Raw genomic sequence first — 23,043 nt, forward strand, 5'->3', positions numbered from 1 at the left:
GGGCCTGCCCCCGCGCAGTGTGTGCGTGCGTGTGAGTGTGTGTGCGTGCGCGGGAAGATGGTGGAGCCGTTAACGCGAGAAGTGGATGTGTCAACAGGTGTATTGGCTCGCTAGTGTATGCGCTTCCCCCGTTCGTCCCCTTCTGTCCCCCTCTCCGCAACCCGCTTGTGTTTTTGGAATCAATGGCGGGTGGTGGTGGTTGTAGGTGGCGCTGTTTGTGATGATGACGACGGAGAAGGAATAGATGCTGCTGCTGGGTTTGAGGAGGATGATGATGATGATGATGACGACAACGACAACGATGATCACCATCTCTGTGCTACTGCTATGATATTGAGCTAGGGAGAGAGAAGTTAACAGTAGTTAATCAAGTACAGTACTTGACGAAAATCTATCATTCTTAACATCTGACCATCAGGCTAGTGTTGGTCTCAAACATGTTTAATGGGGGAAACCATGTCTTGAGCATTCTATAAAGTATTTCGATCCGCGAGGTTCCCCGGGATCGTATTCATGAACCCAGCTAACCCAGCCTGTTACTCAAACAGAATAAATTTGACCCCACCATTCTTTTTTTAATTATATTTTATGCTTGTTTCCTCGATTTGTATTTAATGTTTGTTGATTTTGCTCACACCTTTTTTCGGGAATTTCCGCAATGCTGGTGGGTTTGGTAACATCGCCAGGTCAGGAATGTGTCTATCGGGGGCAAAGTAAGCAGCTAGTTCTCTACTCTGTAGGTTCATTGCCGATGTCCATATAAACATACCCCAGCCCTCGATTCAACCAAACCTTCTTTTTTTTTTTCTTTTTTGGTGGGATGGTTAGCTGGCTCCAAAGCCGCTGGTATCTACCCCTCATCCACACACACACAATTTGGCGTGTGTAGAATCATCCATAGACTGCCCTGCCACGTCACGTGTGTGTGTTTGTGTGTTTGAACGACTATGTGTGTGCGTTTTTGTGTTTGTGTACATATCTCTTAGTCCACGAAGGGTTTTGCTTCTTCTGGCGTTGATACCATTGCTAATCACAGCAGTTGTCTCCCTTAAGATGCTTCTTAAGTAAGGAGGTGATGGAAACTGATGCTGCATTTTTTTTTTTTTTTTTTTGGCCGTGGCCTGGCAACTAGATAATGACCGGTTGTGTAATGTTCTGTACAGGCCCCCAGCGGCAGGTAGCTGGATGCCGACAAGGGGATGTCAGCCGTGACACTCCAAACAATGCACCGGGTGCTGCCCGTGTCTCGAGTCCTGGACAAGGAGGCAGGCAGCCCACAGCCACGGCGGTACAAGACCTGGGACTGGCAGGGGGTGCGCTCTGTGGGGGCGTCGCAAAGGGGGCGAAAAGGGAGCAAAACAAGGGCCGTGGCAGGCTAAAGGGAGCTAATTTCCGTGGCACATTAAAACAAAGCAAGAGGGAGTTTGAAACCGGAGGTGTCTGCTTACAACAGAAGCTCTTACTTAGCTGGGCTACCCTTCAGGGGAAAAAATCACTCCGAGTACCACCAGCTGGCAGAGCGGAATGTGAAAGGCCTTCGTACATCCTAAGGTTGAGGCAGACCGCCAGTAAATGGTCCTGGAAGTGGCTCACCGTGAAATGGACGAACACCCTCAAGGAATGTGATGTGAAATGGTGGGGTATACTACAGGAATGGACAAGATGGTCATAGGAATGACATTTTGATGAAAAAGTAGGCTAAATTGCTACAAAAGTGACAACCTTCACTACATCGGTGACAGGCGATAACCGTTACCTCACCGGGTCGCTCAGGAAGACATGGAACGAAGGAACATCAGGGACAGAAACACAGACCAGAGAGACACCTACAGTCCCAAGACAAGAAAGTACGAGACATGAGATCGGAGTATGAAGATTAGAGGTTTTTGAGTCATAGGTTTAAAGAAGAATTTTCTGCATGGCAGTATACAACACACTCCCGTGGAGTCCAAGCGGCGGTAACTACTCCCACTCTATCTTGTGTAACAGACCAACTCGATAACATGACAGGAAGAAGACGAAGAAAACAGTCAAGGAAGGTAGCGATTATGGTGGGAAACTTGTGACCCCTTCCTTGCCGCTGTTTAATGGCGATGACATTTAATGACGTTGATAACTGATCAGGTTTCAATGTTTCCCATCAAACCCCACATTCTTCCGCGGGGTAAGAGCCTCTGCCTCCGGGGATTTCACCAAAGGACCACCACTCCCTGCTGGTATATTTTGAAACTCCTTTCTTACATCGATGCCAAAAATCAGCTTGTGATATAAAAGTATAATAATTTTGTCGTTGTTGTCCTTTTACTCTAAGTTTGCGGAATAATGACAAGCACTAGTCCGACCCTCTAAACTTGCTCAGTTTTGCGTAGGTCACACTCGTGAATTCTCGCTGAATTTATGACCACTCAACCTCCAGACATGCAGGTTGTGGAGGCAAGTGTGTGTGTTTGTGTGTGTGTTTTCTTGCACTTGCAAGCTCATACATTCTCGTAAGAATCGATCTGCGCAATTCTAAATAATTTTAGTTTTGAACCCAATGCAAACTTGCAGAACAAGCTACGAAATCCCCCAAAAGGTGACTTGCAAAAAAAAAAAAAAAACGCATTCCACATTCAGAATATCTATTTAATCATGTCAGGCCGTAATGGCATCCAGTTCCCGCTATTTCATCATTCCTGCCAAAAATGGACCAAGAGAACCGAAAGGAAGCTTAATTGTGCGCTGTAGTCGGTGGGACAAAGCAATCGTTTCAATAATCAAGCAATATAAAGAGCCGTTTCGCGATAAAAAGAAAAGAAAAAAGTTTTTCCTTTCTCTTGGCCTACTTGTACTTTCCTCCGGGAGCTGTTCACGTGACGTTAACGACGTCGCGTGTTGCTGATGTTGCGGAGGTGCGATGTTAGGGAGGACTTTATGTCAGACCATGGAATAAATCTGCCATGGATGGCTGCTTCTTGGCTGTGCCTCCATCTCCACCCGCTTCTCCGGTCCGTGAGGTCACAGGACAAGAAATGGGGTCAGCTTTGGTACCCGTCTCATCCTCATCCTCTTACTACTGCTTCCGGGTTATTTCTGACAGGCGCAAGTCTTAAACAGTGAATGCATCTTTCAAAATGATGAGTCTGGAATGTTTGTGGTTATCCGTGAGAGAAACTAGGTACTAGCCAGGCGCCATTTTGTTTTAAATAAAAATAAATTTTTAAATAAAAAGGTTTTAAATAGTCATTGAAACTGTGTCATAATGAAATGGTTTATCAGAAGTACGCACACAAATCTATATATAATGAGCTATCGTATACGAGCATATACACCCATCCACTCACACACAAACACTTGGAACCGGTCGCAGCAAGCCGGCAACGGGTACACCCGCACCTGGCCACGTGACTCGTTCAAAAGATGGCGACAGGTTCTTCCGGTGCGCAGCTGGCAAGTTTTGTCGTCTGCACCTGCAGAACCTGCAAACATGCACGACCGCTGGGACCGTCCTTAAACTTCTACACTACCGCATATCTGGCTCCCATAATCCTTTGCGCACCGTTCACAGCTCCGTTGAGCGGTCTGCGCCATAGCGCACCGGAAGTGAGACAATGGCCTTCCTCCTTCTGTTGGAGGCAAAACTTGTGCATCATCCCGCTGTGAGCCACAGGCGGCCGTGTTGTTAGCGAGCTTCGGGTAATGGCGAAAATCTTGGGCAAAATGGCGTGCAAAATTTCCCTTTAATATTATTTTAAATGATTTGCAGACAGAAAACAGTGGGAGGAGCCGGGGTGGGCGGACTTTATGGGTGGCGATGCACTCGGGCGAGGCACTGTTATCGCAGGGAACAGGAAGAATCCCCTTCACACGTGAAGATCTAGAAATACATTAAACCCGTCAAGAGAGAGTGAGAGAAGGGAGGGGGCAGTTCGCATCTGTTTTCCTCCAAACGCCAAATATTCAAAATCTTGTTGACAGACCATCTGGTCTAACGGTTGAATTATTCACCTCTTTCCAACTTTATTTCTTCTTTGTGTGTGTGTGTGTGGAAAAAATGTGCCTGCAGTATAGAAGAACAATGACTAACATCACAATCAGCAGTCTAAATTTATTATGTATAAAATAAGGTAGTCCCGTGATTTTACAGTCGTAGGAGAGTGATGAAATAAATCCCTCATTTATTACGGGACCAGCTTTGCCAGACAAGTGTCCATCTCCTTCCCTCTCTCTCTGCCTTAAGCAGTCAGGTACCAATTCTACATCTTGGTCAGTTGGAGAAAAGTTTGCAGCGTCATACGGGCATCGAACCGGCCAGGCTGTACTTCTTCACGTTTGAACTCAGTATCATCTGATCCACTACAGTCCAGAACAACGACTAGCATCTACAGTCAGCTCATGAAATTTTTCGATGACATAAAACTCTTCTACTAACAGGACTCCTAGTCTCGTCCTCCATACGTCAGGTTCATCAACTCTTCATGATTAGCTCGTGAGTAGAGTAACCTCATTCTCATTTTTCTCTCTGGTCGGCTGGAACCGCAACCGCCGGAGTCAGCGTGAAGATCTCGCTTGGCTGGTCAGGACGTATGAGAACCACCTGCGACGCAACTGCAACGGCTGGCAGGTCATCCCGGTGCAGCAGCCCCCGTGGCGGATGAAGGAGAGCTCGCGGCAAGGGAGGAGAGAGAGAGAAAATTTCTAAACAGTCTGCGTCACGAGGTGCATGTCGCGAGCTGTTTCCTTCGCTTCTCGATAAACAATGGGCTCCGAGGCGACGTGGAGAAGCAGTGAGAGCGGAAATAGTTGAAATGATTAGATAAGCGTGTATGGCAACATGGACGGTCCTTGTTCCCTCGCTTATCGTCAGGTGATGGCAAGGGACTCGTTCTGCCCCGCTCCTATCGTCTGCTGCAAGTGAATCGTCTAAAAACCATCGTCTGGCGCTCTCGTTAAAGCTGGAGCAAATAATGAGAAGAGTATGTGGAGTGGTATGTGAGAAGGATATGGGATGAACGAAGAAGCAGAAAGTAGGAGAAAGAAGAAGATGAATAGGAGAGAAAAAAAGCGAAAGAGAGAGAGATATGTCAGAATGACATATAAATAAATGTGAACAATGTGAACAGTGTGGAAAATTATGGATATGCAGACTATTAGTTGTTGACGGTAGAACAGCTATCATATAATTTATAAGACGCAATGCACTGTATTATTTTCCATGTAATATACAGAGTTTAGGGTTGAATGAGAACTGAATTTTAGTGCAAGTGGTAAATTAGGAGTTAATTTCAACAGAAGAATTAGTAATGTTTTATTGGTGATAATTAAGAGTATTCTTTCACAGCCAATATTGAATATGGATCTTACTTTTAATATACTTTTAAATATAATTAATGCATAGAAGAAGGATGATCCTCATTATCATGACATCCTACAACAGTTTTTGGAATCTTCACTCTCCTGTGATCAAAGAGACCATTGTTAAGATGATGCTATAACTTGACCCTTGAGCCGCGAGGAGGACATCGGCAGTTCATCGCGCATGCGCAACGACGTCCGCGCGCTTCTGACGCCTTGACCACGGGTGGGTGCCAGCCTGACGACGTTCAGCGTTGAACCGTGCTCAGCCTCTCACCCGTGTGTATGGAAGACTTCATCCCATCAGCCTGTCAGCAGCTAGCTGACTGATTGCGGTAGCCTGCATGACCGCACCCCAACGATGCGTGACCGCTCGGAAAACGTTTTCTTGCAGGCGGTTTGGGAGGAGGAAGGACTGGGGCTTCTGGTCGTCCATCTCTTAAAGACTAAGGTCCCCAGTAGGCTCTCTCCTGTTGGTGCCACCTTCTGTGTTCTGACTGCCTGTGCTCTCGGTTCTATGTAAGTTTTGATTGACCTCGGTCCACACACCTGACTAAACTGGACTCCACATCGCCGGACTAGTTGGGAATGGAGGAGAAACAGATTTTGAGAGGAAACATGTTTACAATTTCACATGACTGAACACAAAAAATAAAAAAAAATCTGAACAAACCTTCATCCGCCCTAGGGAACTTTCATTGAACCCAGCAACACATAAAACTGCAATGTGTAAATGTTGTTTTGTGTAAAGAAACTGTCCAATCATGTGTATTTAAGGGTACCCCCACCTTTCGCAGCATCCAGCGCTACCCACAGGGAGGGGCGCAAGTTCTCACGAAGCTAAACTGAACTGAACTCACTGCCAGAAAAATGTCAAGGCAGAACAGAAGCCCGTCGCAGCCGCGCGCCCGTAGTGGCAGCAACAACAATAACAGAGGGCAGACCCCAGGAGCAGACAAGGGCCAGAAGGCAATTAATTCCAGATCCTCCAAGACAAAACACGGAGGGCTCACAGTCTGAAGCACAAACAGGACTTGAGCAACTGTTCCGAACATTAGAGCCCCCTTCTTGCTGGAATGCGGAATCCCAGTGGCAAACTAATTTTGCACTTTCCGTCCAGCGGGAGGCGTGGAATCAAAGAATGGTCAGGAGGCTGGAACGACGGTTAACGCCGACGCAGCCTTTGTGTTTTCCATCTTCGTTTGAAGAAGTCCGTTTACGACACCTGCGCTGGGGGCTGGAAGGCACATATTTCAGCATGGAATGTCCGTCTAAGGACTCCGAGTATGAATATCTTCCACAGCATTAACTCCTCTATTAGCTTTCTGAGCTGAGAGCGCTTCGTGAAACAAATACAGACAACATTTTTTTAAAGTCATTACTTGGGAGAAAAGGGAACCCTCTAATATTATTATTATTATTATTGGAGGCGGTGGTAATTGTGTTTTAGCAACTTCAGATCTTTCTATATCACTTTTCTACAAATAAGAAAACAATTTTTCAGTATACATAATCTTTTCAAGATGTGTACCCTTTCCAAAAGTTTGTTGGAGGTCTCGTTTCATTTGCCAATACGATGTGGAGATGATAAAAAGCCTACATCCAACTTCGAGAGGAGGAGGGTTTGGAAGGTGGGACTGGGTGGGTTAAAGGAAAACGAGGGGGAAGAGAAAGGTGTGCCTGGGTAGGGAGGTACTATGACTAAAACACTCAGCAGGGACCGAGAGCCACCCACCTCACAAGACAGAGTTTATCTGACGCCGAAGCCACAAACTTTTGTTACCCTCTCTTGATCCGGCACATATGGTCTGCAATTATTGCCCAGAAATTCTAGGCGGCTTGTTATACCAAATCACCTGTTTTTCTTTCTTCCTTACTAAGCTCTGAGAGCAAGCAAAGCAGAAGAGAAGAGAGGGCAAGGAGGTGGAGGGAGTGGGCGAAGGAATGGGATGGGTGGGAGAGAAAGAAGGAAGAAAGAACGTCTTCACTGTTCATTGGTATTTCTTGCAGACAATTAGGATAGGCGTAAACAAGCTACGAGAGAGAGAAAGAAAGAACATAAACTTGGGTGAAACCTCATAAGCAGTAATGTGCTCCATGAATGAAGTCAAACGTGGCGCGGAAGTGAACTGAGAAAGAAGGCGGAAAGGGAAAGACAAAGATGGCAGAAGGGAACAAAGATGGCGGGGACTTAGCGACTGGCACTGGGTCAATGCACGACCACAGGAAACAATGGAGAAACTAAAGAGACAGAAATTTAACACATGATAAGAAAAGTGAACGAAACAAAACAAACAAATGACTGATGTGAAAAAGACTTAGATGGCAGATGTGAACAGACAAAGATGGCGGAGACTGGAAGTCTCCAGAAGAAACTTTGCTGGTAATTAAAGCCCAGAAACTCCAGTCAGCATGGGGATGGTGCAGGGAGTCGGGGAGGAGGGGGGATAGACGATGGGATCGTAATCCTCTCTGTCTTTGCGCATTACTTCTATTGCCAGTCGAGCCGGAGGGCTGGTACTCCAGTGGAAACATTGTTAAAATTGATCACAACTGACCAGCAAAGGAAAGGAATGCAGACCCGGCTGCGAACAGAAGGGCGATCTGAAATTCCTGTTGATGGAGGGGTGGGGACGGGGTTGTTAGCGCGGGACGCAGACGTGGCCTGTCAGGTGGTGGTGTGGGATGTGGATGGTGGGTGGGAGAGAGAGAGAGAGGAGTATGACACATAAAGTGAGGGAGCATCTCTCTCTTCAAACTTTTGCCTGCAACTTGTCTAAGGAGCGACGCCGGCGGCAGTGCAAGCCACGACCGACGAGTGTCAAATATAGCTGACGAATAATTCAATTAGCTGCCAGGTTGTCACGGATCGTAGAAACGACAGGCAAGAAGAAGAGTCTCGACTTCTGTCTTGGCAACTCGGCGCCTTTCATCCGTCGGGCCGCCATTTTTTTTTTCTACGTTATCAGTTTCCGGGTGCATGCACCTCCTGTGTATCGCGATGGTTAATTTGCATGTGTGTGTGTGTTTGTGAGTGTGTGTGTTTCTATTCGAAGCATCGAAAGGATGTTCCTGAAAGGACGTCCAGATGCCAACGTAGGTCTTCAGCCAAAGAACTCAGGACATGCGTGAGAGGTGTGGATGCCTGGCCTGGCCATGACAGTAGCCAGACGACGTCCGGTTCCGATCAGCGAGGAAGCCTCCAGTTTAGTCTGTGGACCAGCAAAGACAAAAGTACTCAAGTAGCACGGTCCGCGAGTACTGCCAGCAGCGCCACCTGCTTCTTCTCGTCCAGGGGGTCCTTGTTTGGACGATGGCGGCTCGTCTCCTGAGAGTTCCTCTTGCCGAGAGGGTCTTTGTCGTTTCGACTCACGACGGACTGTGGTTGATGTTAAAACTATTCTGATTCACTCAGATTTGTTTATCTCCTCTATAATAACAGTCGACTGCACTTATCATTAACAAGAATTCCATGTTACTGAAGGGAATATTTCGAAGCTATAGACCCCCAACTTAATTAAAGGATCTTTATTAAGGAATGAAAAAAAAATACTAAGATGTTTCTTTTTAGGTCTATGGCTGGAAATATCATCCGGTATGAAAAATACCTTCCAAGTACAAAGGTTGGCGGTAAATTGCAAGCACTGACTGTCAAAGTTCTACAGGACATTTAAAAATTCGAACAGTAAATGGCGACAATTAATACTAACAACAAAGGTTATTTAGTAAGTCTTTTCCTAGCACTCCCCCGGCCCCTGCTATCATCTAATTGCACATTCATTGGAGAGGTTGAGTGTCTGAAGAGAGAAGACCGGACGTGTAAGCAAAAAAACAAGTCCAGCAACTCGGAGTCAGAAGGGTTGTCCCGCAACTTGCTGCTGACTGTCATGCCGAGGGCCTGCCACACCACCTCTGAGGTTTGAGATCATGGGCAGAACAAGCATCATCCTAACAGGTCATCCATCACTCGCAGCCTTTGTCTTCCATGGCAGCAGTTACTTTGTCGACACTAATACCTGTCTTTAATTCCATCCTTCTTCTAGCTATAACAAAGTCTTTCTTACGGTACACCGTTTTTCTAAGACAACAAATGTGCAAATACAAGGCTGATTTTGCTAGGTAATTTAAAATTTAATTTAAAATACCGCAACAAACGACTTTCTAAGAACTGATCTTTATCTAAAAACGTATGTATGTCAATATACGCATTTATCTCGTAAAATCTTGATCCCCACAAGAAACATGCGCTCTTACGGTTTTCGTCATCATTTTCTCTCACAAAGTACATCTTTCACCAAAAAGGTAAACTTTCGTGAAATTTTCAGTATTATTAAAAAAAATCAGAAACTTGAATGTAATGTTACTGTATATTAGATTAGACTTGCTTAAATTTACTTCTACTCAGTTATGGAGAAGATGGCAATTATATTCCAAGTGTCGATTGACCACTAACACCAATAAATCCACAGGTGGAAATTTAGTCGGTGAGATGATGAGAATTTTCAACGCCACACCATCAGCGACGACTGTATTACCGGAGAACGGTCGGATCACGTAAAGACGACGTTGACGAGACTTGGTGAGGAAAACAAGGGACAATGGTTTTGCCGGAACGTGCACGATGTCATGACAACAACAACCTTCCCCAGATGGTGCAGCAGACGATGTAAAGGACATCTTAACCGCAGGACAGCGATGACAGCGACAACCGAATCGCAGATGCAGTCCAACTCGTCCTGTCAGATCTCCAGGCGGCCATCTTCTCGGGATGGAAAGCCAGGAAGAACTCACGTGCGCAGCACAAGGGTAAAATAAAAACTACCAACAATGGCAGCTACCTTGCACGTGAGTTTACCAACTGCACGAGCAGCACTCGGACACCACCAGGAGGGGAAAAATTGGTGGGTGGGAAGGGGAGAGGACAGAGGGGCAGACAAACACGTGCGAGCCACTTCGGAAACTCTAGGCGGCCAGAAGGTTGGGAGGCTTCGCGGTGTACGTATACTGTATCGCCGTGTATCGTTCCAGGCAAACTGTATCGTTACTGATACGCACACGTGGACTGCTAACAGCTGCATCCATTCGCGATACGTGAACGATCACCATGAACTACCCAGTCTCTTTTTGCGAATACGAGCAGACAAGAATGTGGCTCAATGTGAATTAAATGCCATTCAGTGCTGTCTCACGCACACGGCTAATCTCGAGGTTTTCATACTTTCTTTCTTTTTTTGTTTTATTTGTTGAAAGCTTTAGAAGTGTGTACGCGCTGTCTAAAATTGCCCCGCCAGAAAAAGGCGGGTGATTTATCACACTCCGAAAACACTTGGCACCAGAATATCTGACCAGTCGCGATTGCTTGGCAGCATCTGGGCATGATGCTAGAATACACTTGCCACAATCAATGACTGGGTCGAAAATAGTAACACACACACACGCACACTTTTGAAAAAAGTTTGTACATTCATGTGTGAGCCAAGAAAGAAAAATATAAAAACGCAGCAGATATTTTTGGGGATGTAAACTCTGGAAAAAAAACCCACAAACCATTGGTATCGAAAATGCTGTATAGATAGCTCCTTACCCTTGACGGCTCCTGGCGGCGGGGGCGGGAGTGATGGTGACGGCTGGTGTGCACATGTACGGAGGAAAAAGTCTGGAACTGGGACCTGGTGGCAAGCAGCGGCTCTGGACAAAGTTTGGGCCCGGTGGCAGCCACCCCCTGAAAACGAGACAGGCAAACTCACAGCATTTGTTTTCTCTCGCCGGCCCATTGTCGACAAATGGGGGGCCCTCCGGCAAATTGCTACTCTCACGATGTGCAGCTCGTCTTTCCCACTGCCTCCACATTCCTAAACACATTCTCTTTTCTTGGATTTCTCTACTCACTTTGTCTTTCTCCATTTTCAGCAACCAGTCATTCTCGGCGAATTAAGAAGACAATTAAAAGGGCGGTAATACAGTGGGCCACAAAAATATGTTAGAGGATGTTTTGGGAGTTGTTTTTTTATTATTATTATTATTATTATTATTATTATTATTATACACTGAGATCAGCAACAAGGCCTTGAGTGGGCTGAGTTTAAGTGTTTAACTACCGAGACCGAGAAATATGCTGTACCAAGATGATATCAGACACCATCTTGGTAGCTGATTCCTAGTCAAGCAGACAGCTGTTCTGTAATGAGTTTGTAATACTAATTACTGTGATTACATTGACTTTAGGCAAAAGGGATTAGGTCCAGGTATAACGGACAGCTGTAAACACAATCAGAATGGTCGTCTTGTTTTGGACAGATAAACTACCAAAATGGCGTTTGATACCTTTTCAACAAAAGTCACCTTTAACCTCCCTCCTCCCTTTTACAGTGTGTGTGGAAGATGATACATCTTAAAGATGGCGGACAGTCTGAAGACTGATATCCATGAAATTAATGCTGGAAAGTGGGAAATGAGCGACGGTTGTGTACCCACGAAGATCAAAGGCTTATTCCATTTCCCTCCACTATGCCAAGGAGTGTAGGGAACTGGGGAAAGCAAATGGGGGAAAGCGTGGAGCAGATTTACGCCCCTTTGTCGCGGTAGCTGAAGACTGTTCTCATCTTATCCACTCCTCCAGCGAGAGACAAGACTTTTATCTAGAGGATCCCACCAGACGCCCACCGGCTTGACAACCTCTAATAGCGCACATAAACACCGACTCACACATGTGTCCTGAGTCTCACTCATACGGAAATGCAGTCGTCACTGGTTATACCTCGCCTATCTCACCTATATATACCCCTTCCACTGCCACCAGCAGACAGGAAGTCCTCCCGGCTTGGGGGTCAACGATCCCACAAAAGCTTCTGAAAGTCAGCAGTTTTCACGGACAGGGTAAAGCCTACAGTCAGCACCACCAGGCCTGCAGGTACATTCCCAGCCAAACAGTGATTCATCCCTCAACACTTTTAGAGATTACGGATGATTTTTTTCAGGGTTTTCCCCATTGTCTTGTCTGGTTGGTTGGCCAAACTGTTAAATTACTCGCAATTCATTCATAGTTTGTACATCTTCAACTTCCGGTTTGCTGGTACACTCCGGTTCTGGTTCACCCAACATGAAGTCTCATTCACAGGTGCTTAAAACACTCAAATATAAAATCATCCGTTATTGACCCTATAACCCTACCCCTATTAATATAAAGAGTTTCAGATCAGACTTCCTTGAGTCTGGGTATTATGGGTATCTCGATATTTGATATCAATGGTCAATATTCAACCGCGTGCAAGAAGATGCACGTGACAGGGACTATTTCCGACATGCACGTGCAGCCTGTGCACGCAGAAGACAGGGTGTCACCAGGGTCGTGACACATTCGTGGTCTCGCGCCTAATGGTAACCTTAGACGGGTAGACAGAACCGCAGCTTCCAGCAGTTGCGTCAGTACCCGCAGCACTTCAAATGCTAATTCAACTCGACGGTTTCAGAAAGTATTTTATGCTCGCCTGACAGGGAACGGGGGGAGCAGAAGTGGTGTGAGAGGAAATAGTCCCGAGGATACAAGCCGACGGGAATGCGGAGGACGCGAACAATGGCCGGGTCCAAGGAACAGGCGCACAATGAAGGTGTTTTTCTCTGGTGGGCCTGCCTGTGCCACCGCCGCCTTTCAGAAGCACTGTTGCTGAAAGCTGAAGATAAGAGAAGCTATAGAAACCTACAGGTGCGCGATGGTGGATGTAGTTAAGTGTCACTAATGTTTGTGCAGGTGTGTCAAGTGATGTGATCTATATACGGTACCCGTTTTTTTTTCTGCCTACCTGCCTTCTTTATCCGCCTTCCTATGTTTGCTAGTGAATGTGTGTGGGGGAGGGGGGAGTGAAGGGGAGGGTACATGAATGTTAAACGATGTTCCCTTTTGCCTCGATCTAAAAAAGTACACGAAGTACACAATACAGTCCATTAAGTATCTTTTCTAAACCTTCAAACGCTTCTGAGTGAGAAATTCCAACTTCTGGTTGTAAGCCAGTCAAAGTTCATACACGTTTTCACAGTGTACATTGACATCTATATTTAGATAAACTTCACACACTTCTAAATATCGACTTCTTATAATTGCATACAATGTATTAGGGTCAATCTACTTCAGTATGAGTGACTGTAGGCTCCACGACCGTTTAGGTCACAAGGAACTGATCAGTCTTTGTCATCGTTCCGTAAGACGACACCACGCTGAGTACAGGTGAACTTAATTGTGTAAGATGGTTTAGTATTAATGATGCCTGCCATTACATTGTGTAAAAAGTAAAGGACCATGCTTTACATCGACCAGCACGATAAATGGATGCTTGACAGTCTGGCTGGATGCTTTACAACATGTCATCTGGACTGTTCATGATGGACAGCTCCAAAGAACGTTGCTTGCTCTGAACAAGGGACATAACTGGACCGTTTAGGAAACAACGGACTTGGCCAAAAATGCAAAAAGTTAGCCTTCCGACATTCATACGCTCCTAGAACCGATCCGTCCGACAAATAAAATTACAGTTTTAGATAAAGTACGAATGTGTGATGTAGCTTTTGTTTTCTCCTTTTTTTCGTCATCGTAAGCATCTCATGATCAGTCTTGTTGGCGTTGAACTAACATGGATGTCTGCGGTATCTAACACTCTTTCAACGGCTTCCTTCCCTTAAGTTTAGTCACGACTGACCGTCTGTCAATCCACGGCCCAAGGTCCATCAAAGGTTGACAAGCGTTGACAGCCCCAAGCATCTCTTTTCACCTTCGCCCTGTCAATGGGTGAGCGCGTGACGAGCCCTACAGACCCCATCAGTCGACTTCAGGAGGAACACTTTCGCGATCCTTTTGTAAAGCGACAAGAAGTGGACACGGTCTGTTTCCTGCAGGTGTCTCAAATGGTTCAGGTGCGCGCTTAGGTGACACTCGACAGTGGTTTATACTTGTGAGCATTTTCCTGAAGCCTGTTGCTTATTTGTACGTCACTTTAATTTTCTCATACGTTCGTCGATTCCAGGTCATTGGCATCATTGTTTCGGCGTGTTCATCTTCATGTCCACCCCACCTACCCCGCTTAATGGCTGTGCTCTGACTTTGCCTGTCGTTCATTCAGTGACATCATCCAGTGACGTGTCTACGATGGCGTTCAGGTGACGTTCCCGCTGTGAAGCCAACCGACCATGAATGCCGTTGGGGTGGTGATGCTTCTTGACGAGGCGGCGCTGGAACCACCAGACGTGACGTTTGCCATGTGACGTTATTCACGAGGCGATGCCGAGACGACAACAAGAGGATCGGCCATAAGCTATGTGCTGGCATTCCTCTGCGAGAAAATAAATGAACACTTTAGGGTCGCGGGAAGCGGGGCCCAGTCGGCGGGGGTTTTTATGTCAGTGATCCGTCTGCGGCGCTCCATTTTCTATCATACCATTCTGTGCTTCCTCCCACCGACTCCCACCCTCCTCGCATCCTCCTTCCTCCTCCCTCATCGCCGTACCATCACGGCCCGTAACGATCAGAGCCGCTCGTCTGCTCTTCCGCACACCCAGCGTAAAGCCTTTTCTCTTCTTTTTTTTTTTTTTCTTCCAGGCCGAAGAAAATGATAAATACCACCTTGTCTGTGGTGCGCAGTTTAGGTCATGAGGAAGGTTCATTCCATTTTCTTCTTGTTTGGAACAGACTGGCAGCAATCCTTTGTCATTCTGGCGACACGACTCTCGCTTCCTGCCGAAGCCATTCTTTATTTCGTCTCCAGAACAAGCCTTTCCCACCCCCTCCTTGCTCTCTCTCTCTCTGTCGCTCTCTCTCTCACTCACCTCCCATCTTAGCGCTGGGAGCCTGTTTTCATGGTTCTCTCCCTTTTTTCTCGATACCTCCTGATTTCCCAGCCCATCCACTAACCCATCCCCCCACAACCCCAAACATCCACCTACACCCCTCCCCTCCCATTTGCTGTTTCTTCTTCAGTCTCGCTGGAGACCCCATCTTCTTTTAGATAGCTGATAAGCAAAGAAGAATAAACATTAATGTCAGACTGACAAAGAGCTATGGCTATTGTTATCACAATAATGGCTCATTCAGACCGGAGGGTTGGGGAAAAAGTTTTTTTTTTTTCCTCCAAGAGAGCGAACCTCGCCGTGATTGTTCTTCCGACGTTCTGGTGGGTAGGTGCAAAAAAAAAAAAATAGGTTGATGGTAGCAGGTTTGATTAAGGAAGGTGGGTGTGAGAGATAAAAGGTCAGCAAGGTACTGAAAGTCGAAGACTAAGCTTCACTTTGATGTCTACGTGGAGGGAAACCCGTGGTCTCCATTGATGTGGCCATTAGTGTGGAGAACCCCCGCCCGACCTTGGGTATGATGGTTGGGAATAAGAAGCTTGCCACTCCTTTGATCTCCACCCCCACACTTTTATGTTTGATACACGGAATCACTTAAACACACAGATGTCTAGAACTTCCGGAACATACAAACACGCTCGACGCGCGCGCACACACACATAGACACAGAGATAGGTACACGAAACTGAAATATATCTGCATTTATACGGAAATACTAACACACGTTAGCACTAATAGATACACAAAAACACACACACCCAGCCTACTATCCCCAGAATTCAATTAATCATCAATCGAACATATTTAAAAGTAAACTCCAGAGAGTTTCTAAATCAGAGTTTGAATTTACAGCACATAAATCTCTATGTTCTTGTTAATTTTCCTTAAATTCAGTATAATAACTATCTACAAAGCGCTTGTATTTTATTAGGTAGTATAAGTAATCTGGGGATGATTTAAAGAGTATGAGAAGATGTCACTATATATATATATGTATTGTATACAATGGCGTTCTATGGTGTCGTTCATTCTTTCCGTCTTGCTTTTATGTCTTTGTTCATACTTTCCAATATAAGCTTAATGTAATATTCTCGTGTAAAAGAATATATGAACAAATGAGAATCTATAATTACAAATTATCTCATACAGACGTCATGTACAAATAAATGATGACCTGTAGTCCTGTCCAATTAAATGACACCCTACTGCAGTCATGTCTAATTTAAATATGTGTTGCCGTGGAGACCACAGGTAAACATCCCGCGGGTTGCCTCCGCCATGATCTTCAGTCTCTCTCATATTTTCTAACTGTAACCGTATCCTGCAGCCATGTCTAGCATTCATTATGCCCCGCATACATCTTCTAATCTCATCTCTGAATTAATGAACATTCCTTTCCTTTTCGTTGGAGAGGAGTGTCCGCGCCATCACGATGACAGAAAGACGAGGGGCAGATAACTGTACATCCAGCCTACCGTGATTTTAATCTCAGAACATCGGAGACCTTTGATAACCGAAGGTCCTGCGACAGTAACAGCAACAGTCACGACAGTAGCATCAGCAGCAGCAGCCGTGACGGGAGGTTGAGAACGTAAGAGAAAAGAAAGGTTGATTGTGAACGGCGAGAAAGATAATACCGGCGTTCATTAATAGCATTGTAACGCAGGATAAGATTCACCTGCCACCGTTGCACCTGCAGAAGGAGGTGGGGGCCTTTCTCCCCCACCTTTCCCTTGTTATCGGCCACTTTGCCGACAGTCTGCGATAAGCTGCGCCTTGTTACGACGCCATCACTTGCCTTCTCGCCCAACAGCAGCCCCCAGCGTCTCGGCAGCTTCCTCGCCCTTATCGTCTACATGCATTACACTTTCTATGGATTGAGATCTCCATTCATCATCATTTCCTTCAGGTTTTTAAGAAGGAAAAAAAAAACGATTTAAACTACCCCGTTCATTGCTTTTCCCTGCTTCGTTCATACATTTTTCGTTCCGTGTCTTATCGCGTTTCTAGTCTTTATTGAGTCGAGGAAACGTTCCTCCTGATGTTGCCGTCTGCTGTCAGTCAACCCTGGTCGCAGCGTCACGTGACTGCCAGGTCATAGGAAGCCTCCACGACTCTGGAAGCTTTGACCTGGAGCAAAAACGTTCACTCACAAATTGGGAATGCATGTGAGGAACTCTAACTCAACCAACCCCCGAACTCATGCATACAAGGGGACAGAACTATCTCAAAGAGGGGAAAGAACTCCATCAATGGTAGGACGTTGTTTCTTAGGTCATCTGCATTTTAAACCTCCATACCCTTTCCTCCCTGCCTTTTGCCTGTCCCTCCATCTTCCCCTTCCCCCCACACAGAGTATATATATTATCAGAATATATATATATATTGTCAGTAACGGAAAGTTACAAACACACACACACAACGAAACGCGCGTGCACGCATAGCAACGACGTACCCTCTCTCTTCCATCCTTCTTCCCCCACCTTCTCCCTTTCACGAGCTATTTATCCTTGTGTACCCTTTCTCTTCCTTCAGCCACTTCCAAATCTTTTTCTCGGTGACCTGGCAACTCGCCCAAAAGGCTACAAAGCAACAAGTCTAAACAAAAAATAATGAATGTATATGAAACCTATCACAACACGTCGACTCTGACTGCAGGATCGCATGTCGGGCAAGCTGCCACCTTGTCTACGCCCTCGCCACCTCCTCAAGACAGTACCTATGTCCCTGCTCTGAGACTCGGAACCGCGCTCTCCTACAAAAAAAAAAGTTTGTCTTTCATCTTTGTCGGCGCAGCATGCAATCAACAGGCGACAGAACCACGGGCTGAAAGGATGTGTGTGCATTTTCCGTTAGTGAGGAAAGGAGGGGGGAGTAGGATGGTGATGGTTTAAAAGGTTCGCTTCCGAAAAAACCACCAAACCTCCCTCACCACTTTTTCTACGGGGTGGGTGGGTAGGTTACCCTTGTGGCGTCACAAGTGATCAACTCTCCAGTTCTTTTAAAAGGGGACGCAATGTTTGGGGTTGAGGTGGGGGGTAGAAGAGTTGATGTGCAGGTCGGATTAACTTTTTGTTTCTTTGCAATTACAACACTTTTCGTAATGAAGTCAAGGTCTCTTTGCGTCGTGATTTTTATCGCAAAACAGAAGGCAACATAAATGGATTTTTTTAAAGGAAAAATTGCATCCAATATTTGAGAGGAAAAAAAAACCCTGTGCAATTTTTGACTTTCCAAACAAATCCTCTTTTGTTGCTTTTAGATTATGAATGCTTAAACTGTGGGGCGGGGTGGGGAAGACTTGATGCTGTAGGGGTGGTTGTTTGGAGGATATGAGGGATGGTTGTGGAGTTGGCAATAAAACCAATGAGGAAAGTGAGGCAGGGTCGGAAAGTGAGATGAAATAAATAAAACAGGGAAAAAGTAGGGAAGGAGAAAAGAGAGGTGGAAATAAAACTGAGAGAAGGACACAGATGAAAGGATATTAATAGTAAGCAAGTCTAATTGAAAGACGGTTCACCTGAAAAAAAAGCAAGAAGTGCATCTGAAAAACAAAGAAAGAGCACAGAGCCTGGGTGAGCAAGCAAGCGCGTGCGTACGTGCGATAAAGCATACAGGAAGAGGAGGAGGAAGATTGAAAAGAGCGGAAAGGAGAAGCGTTTACGAGAGAAGAAAAAAAAACATGAAGAACTGAAAGAAAAAAAATTCAAAGATTAAAAATGATTGCAGCTCAAGGAAAGATTTGTTCTGGATCTTGCTCGAGAAATAAGTCATCTTTGTTCCAGCTCAGTGCACGAGTCCTCAGAAGAGGAAGCGGGGTGGTGCGTGGGTGTGGGTGGGTGAGGGGTGGGTGTGGGGTGGGTGAGGGCAGGGTGGGGGAGGGTTGCAGTGCGCAGGCGCGGGTCTGCCAACAGACATTACGACGTTTGATGAAATCGTTTTGCCGCGAGCGAGACTGCGGCGGAGAGGGAAACGGCGACCGGTGCCGGTAACCGAAGTTTCATGGCCCACGCCGCTGATTAATTTCGGCGGAAAAGGAGATAAGTACGGGTAAGTATCACAAAATCAATCACAAGAGACAGCGCCCACCCTAAACAAAGTTTTTGGGGCTTATTGGCAAAACGGGGTGGGAGGGAGAGGCCGATAATGGGCCTGGCCTCGACTCCACACATCAAAACAAAGGCCAGTTATTTACAGAATAAAGAGGCGGTCGAGATTTAGGTGCACTCACGACACGTCATAATACAGCCGCAGCCGCCGCCACACAGCCAACAGGCGAAGGTGTGGCACCCTCCCTGCACTCACCTACCCATCAGCCTCGCAACCACGCAGGCCTACCCCTCCTCCATCTTGTCTCACCACCACCATCCCTCAGTCCCTTGCTCTTGGGTACATGGGTGAATACTTTCGCATTTATAATGCGACAAAAAAATCTTTTCCCTATCAGTTAGCGGAACCAGAAATTGATCATGGATGGTTTGTCACGTGGTGGAGGAAAAAAATGAAACATTGGAGAAGGAGGGAGGGAAGAAGGAAAGGAGTGGTGACGTAGATGTCATGAATATGCATGGGGAGGGAAAAACTGGCGGCCCGACCCACGTGCGCGCGAGGGTAGGGGACTAGCAGGTCAAGCCATTGACGCAAGTGTCTATGGGAAGGAAGGATTGTGCCAATGGCGCACATCGGAATAATCAGGGGCTGAAGGCCGTGATTTGTATTTTGCGCCACGGGCTGAGCAGAGAGAAATGTGGAGTCCAACGAGTTTTGATGCAAGTCCTTGGTCGGGTCTGTGTTGCTGTGGATGATGCAAGAGAATTTATGTCTCCGAAAAAAGAAGGAACTGTTAGTGTTACTGTGATTGTTGTCGCTGCTAACACTGTTCTTGAATATATTTATAATCTCCCTTGACTAACAACTATGCTATACATAGACCATGCAAATTATTTTAATTTTGTTTAAAAAACTCAAAAAGGATTCTAGTTCAAATCATTAGTCTTATAAATATAGAGCGTCTTCGTTGTTTATCTTTCATTCTGAGTTGGCCCCCATGCAAAACAACACCGTTTCTCCGATCCTCAACAGATTTCGCATTTTTTTTCTTTCTTGGAGAACTTCGTAGTCTATGTTTGGTTGGAGTATGTCATTCCAAATCATGTTTACTTTCCGTGTTTATTTTCTCCGTTTTAAGATGTTGCTAAAAGCTCCAGATGAAAGAAAATTAAAATCTCCTACGCAGAGCCAATTTCAGCATACCTCTTGTTGGGCAAACATGGGCCACGTTGTTAGTTGAGATGAGACAGATAAGAGAGTCAGAGACAGGAGGAGAAGTGAGAGGAGAGGGACCGAGCGAGCAAGTCTCGTGGCGGCAGCGTTTATCTCCCCAGTCACGAGGAGGAGGCTACTCGTCTCTTCCCTTCTTCTGATCTGGTCCGCACAAAAGCATTATGCGCTGACAGTCATCCAAGCGACGAATATTTTCCTTCATTTTTGAATGCGGAAAGGAATATTTTAACCAATCATAATGCCGGAAAAATGTGTTACGTCAAGTACAGTTCACTATCGGACCGGAAAGGGAGTCAAATTCCCTGTACAATAATCGCCGATCTTACTATTTCACTACAACAAGTCACAGATGCTTAACCAAACAAACAAAAAATGTAATATTTATTTCTAAGTATTTGTTGATATATTCATTCACTTTATCCTTTGACTTGCACCAACTGGTCCGCCGGTAATGGTAGTGGAAGGAAGAGAGTGTGGAGGGATCTCGAAAGACTCATCAGTTTGTAAGGCTAGCCCCAGACATTTTTTTTTTCTTTGAAAGACGGTGAGTAAGTCCTTCATGTAAGTCCAATAGTTTGGGCTCTAGAAGGCTGAAAGACGGCCTGAGATACAGTGTCGTATGCCAGGTCACATGCCAAGTCCTCAAACAGGCAAAGGTGTTTTTTTTTTTCTTTCAAACACACCAACCTCTGATGGTGTATGAGAAACCCTGTCTCACTGTCATTATTGTTTTAGAGATCGGGAAGCCATACAGCCACAAAAACAGAAGAACATTACGAAAACGCTCAAATCTTACATTACAATAGTTAACTGCGAGGTAATATAATAATGTATTCCGATATTTGCATTAGTTGCTGAACTTTAGTTATGCTATATTGGGAGGCAGTGGTGCAAATAAAATAAATACATTTTCACAGCAATTATTTTGTAATCATAACTGTCCTATTTCCTGTTGGTCATTGCCGTTGTCTGACAACTGGCGTCTCCACAGCCCTGTCCCAGGAAGGATGCTTTCTCCCCAATCCCTCCTCCACTCATTTTTCTACCCCACACCCCACCCCTACTCCCACCCCAAAGGGCAGAACATCCACATCAGGGTCCCAGAAGCTGCAGTGGTCTAATCTTGAGCCTGTTCTGCGTGCGATGCAGATAAAAGCTGTACTGTTTACGTCCCTCTCCGTCCGCGCCCGGTCCACACATCCGTTGTGCAAAAAAAGATTCTTGTGTGCCGCCTATCGCTGCCAGAGACAACCCCACAGCAAAGATTCCTCCCCCCTCTGGCATCTTCCCACCCTCCTCCCCATCACCACCCCTCTTAGTCCCCTCCCCACCCCCCACCCCTGGGCCGTCGTAGTGGAGTGAAGGTGGCAGCTAATGTTTTCTGTTGAATAATAATTATCTGTTTAGCTGCGTCATTCATAAGCGAGGCCGCATCAGGGGCGCGAGGTCTCGACCAATGAGCTGCAGGCCTGACAGCGAGCACGTAAGCATTGGCCGGCTCTGTCATGACAGGCTTCATGCGGTCACCATCTGTCTTCTTCTGCAGAGTGCCAAATGGCAAGGAGTGAGGACATGGAGAGAGAGAAAAAAATATATTATCTGAGACTGGAGGCACGCGCTTCCAGATATAATTTTTACTCCCAGAAAAAAACGTGGCGGGCATAATTACAGGTCTGCACTGCAAACAAGTTCTGCTTCTCCCTCACCCCACCTTTGCCGCCATCTTGTAGTTTACCTGATTTATTGCCAGGAAACATTTTTTTTTTCTTTAGATGGACGTGTGCTGGACGGTCTGGCTGGCCATGCCACGATCTCTGTTTTCGGTGGACACGGATTACAGCAGTCACTGTCACGTGATTTGTTATCTATCATCTGTCCTTTGTTAGTGATCTGTAAAGTGATCTGTAGTGGTCTTCGCGCACGCGCCATGTTTAGAAAATTTTCGAGGGAATGTTGGGATCGGAACAGCAGTCCGTGTGCATGTCTGTGTGGTCGTCCGACTTACTCCTTCCAACTTTCTTACCTGTCTGTCATCCAGACTCTCTCTATCTTGTCCTGGAAGGAGCCCGAATAGTTTTGCGACATGGTTTCCATAACAAGACAGCAAACACTATACTCTCCGAATGCAATTTAAAATAAAACTATTGCAATAATCTTCGTTAGCAATAAATGAGTTAGCCAGGTGTGTGGCACGGCGTTGTTTGAGTAATTTCAATCCCACATAGACCTTTCATAAACATTTTACTAATTTTACATAACTGCTTATTAATTTCCCTAATACTTATGTCTTAATTGCTTGTTTGCTTAATTACGAACCTACCTTCTTACTTATTCACTAACATGTTTTCACACATGTTTAAGTGTTCACTTATATTACTTAATTGATAGCTTACTAACATCTTGGTACTTTATTGCTTACTTATCCTGTTTACTTGCAAATATTCTTCCCTTCCTTCTTCTCTACACCCTTAGAATCATGCACTGATGCAAGCTCTCAAGTCACGTGCCAACCTGTCTTCGTGCGATGGATGTTGGCATCTCAGAAGATCCTACAAATCGCATGCAGTGACAGAGACATGTCATGACAAACAT

At 45.7% G+C, this 23,043-nt stretch overlaps 1 protein-coding gene across 4 annotated transcripts in view; it reads right to left on the bottom strand.

The window, feature by feature from the left end:
* The window catches only part of LOC112560811 (transcription factor SOX-6-like), a 245,536-nt gene that overhangs the window by 134,389 nt on the left and 88,104 nt on the right, over nucleotides 1-23,043 (bottom strand). For 3 of the 4 annotated variants that reach the window (XM_025232876.1, XM_025232871.1, XM_025232874.1), the window contains one exon: nucleotides 10,919-11,056. The exons of the other annotated variant lie outside the window; for it this stretch is intronic. The gene's annotated coding sequence lies outside the window, so the exon portion shown is untranslated. The remainder of the gene's footprint in view (nucleotides 1-10,918; nucleotides 11,057-23,043) is intronic. 4 annotated transcript variants of the gene reach the window in all.

This window comes from Pomacea canaliculata, linkage group LG3, assembly GCF_003073045.1.
Source record: "Pomacea canaliculata isolate SZHN2017 linkage group LG3, ASM307304v1, whole genome shotgun sequence".
Lineage (NCBI taxonomy): Eukaryota > Metazoa > Mollusca > Gastropoda > Architaenioglossa > Ampullariidae > Pomacea > Pomacea canaliculata.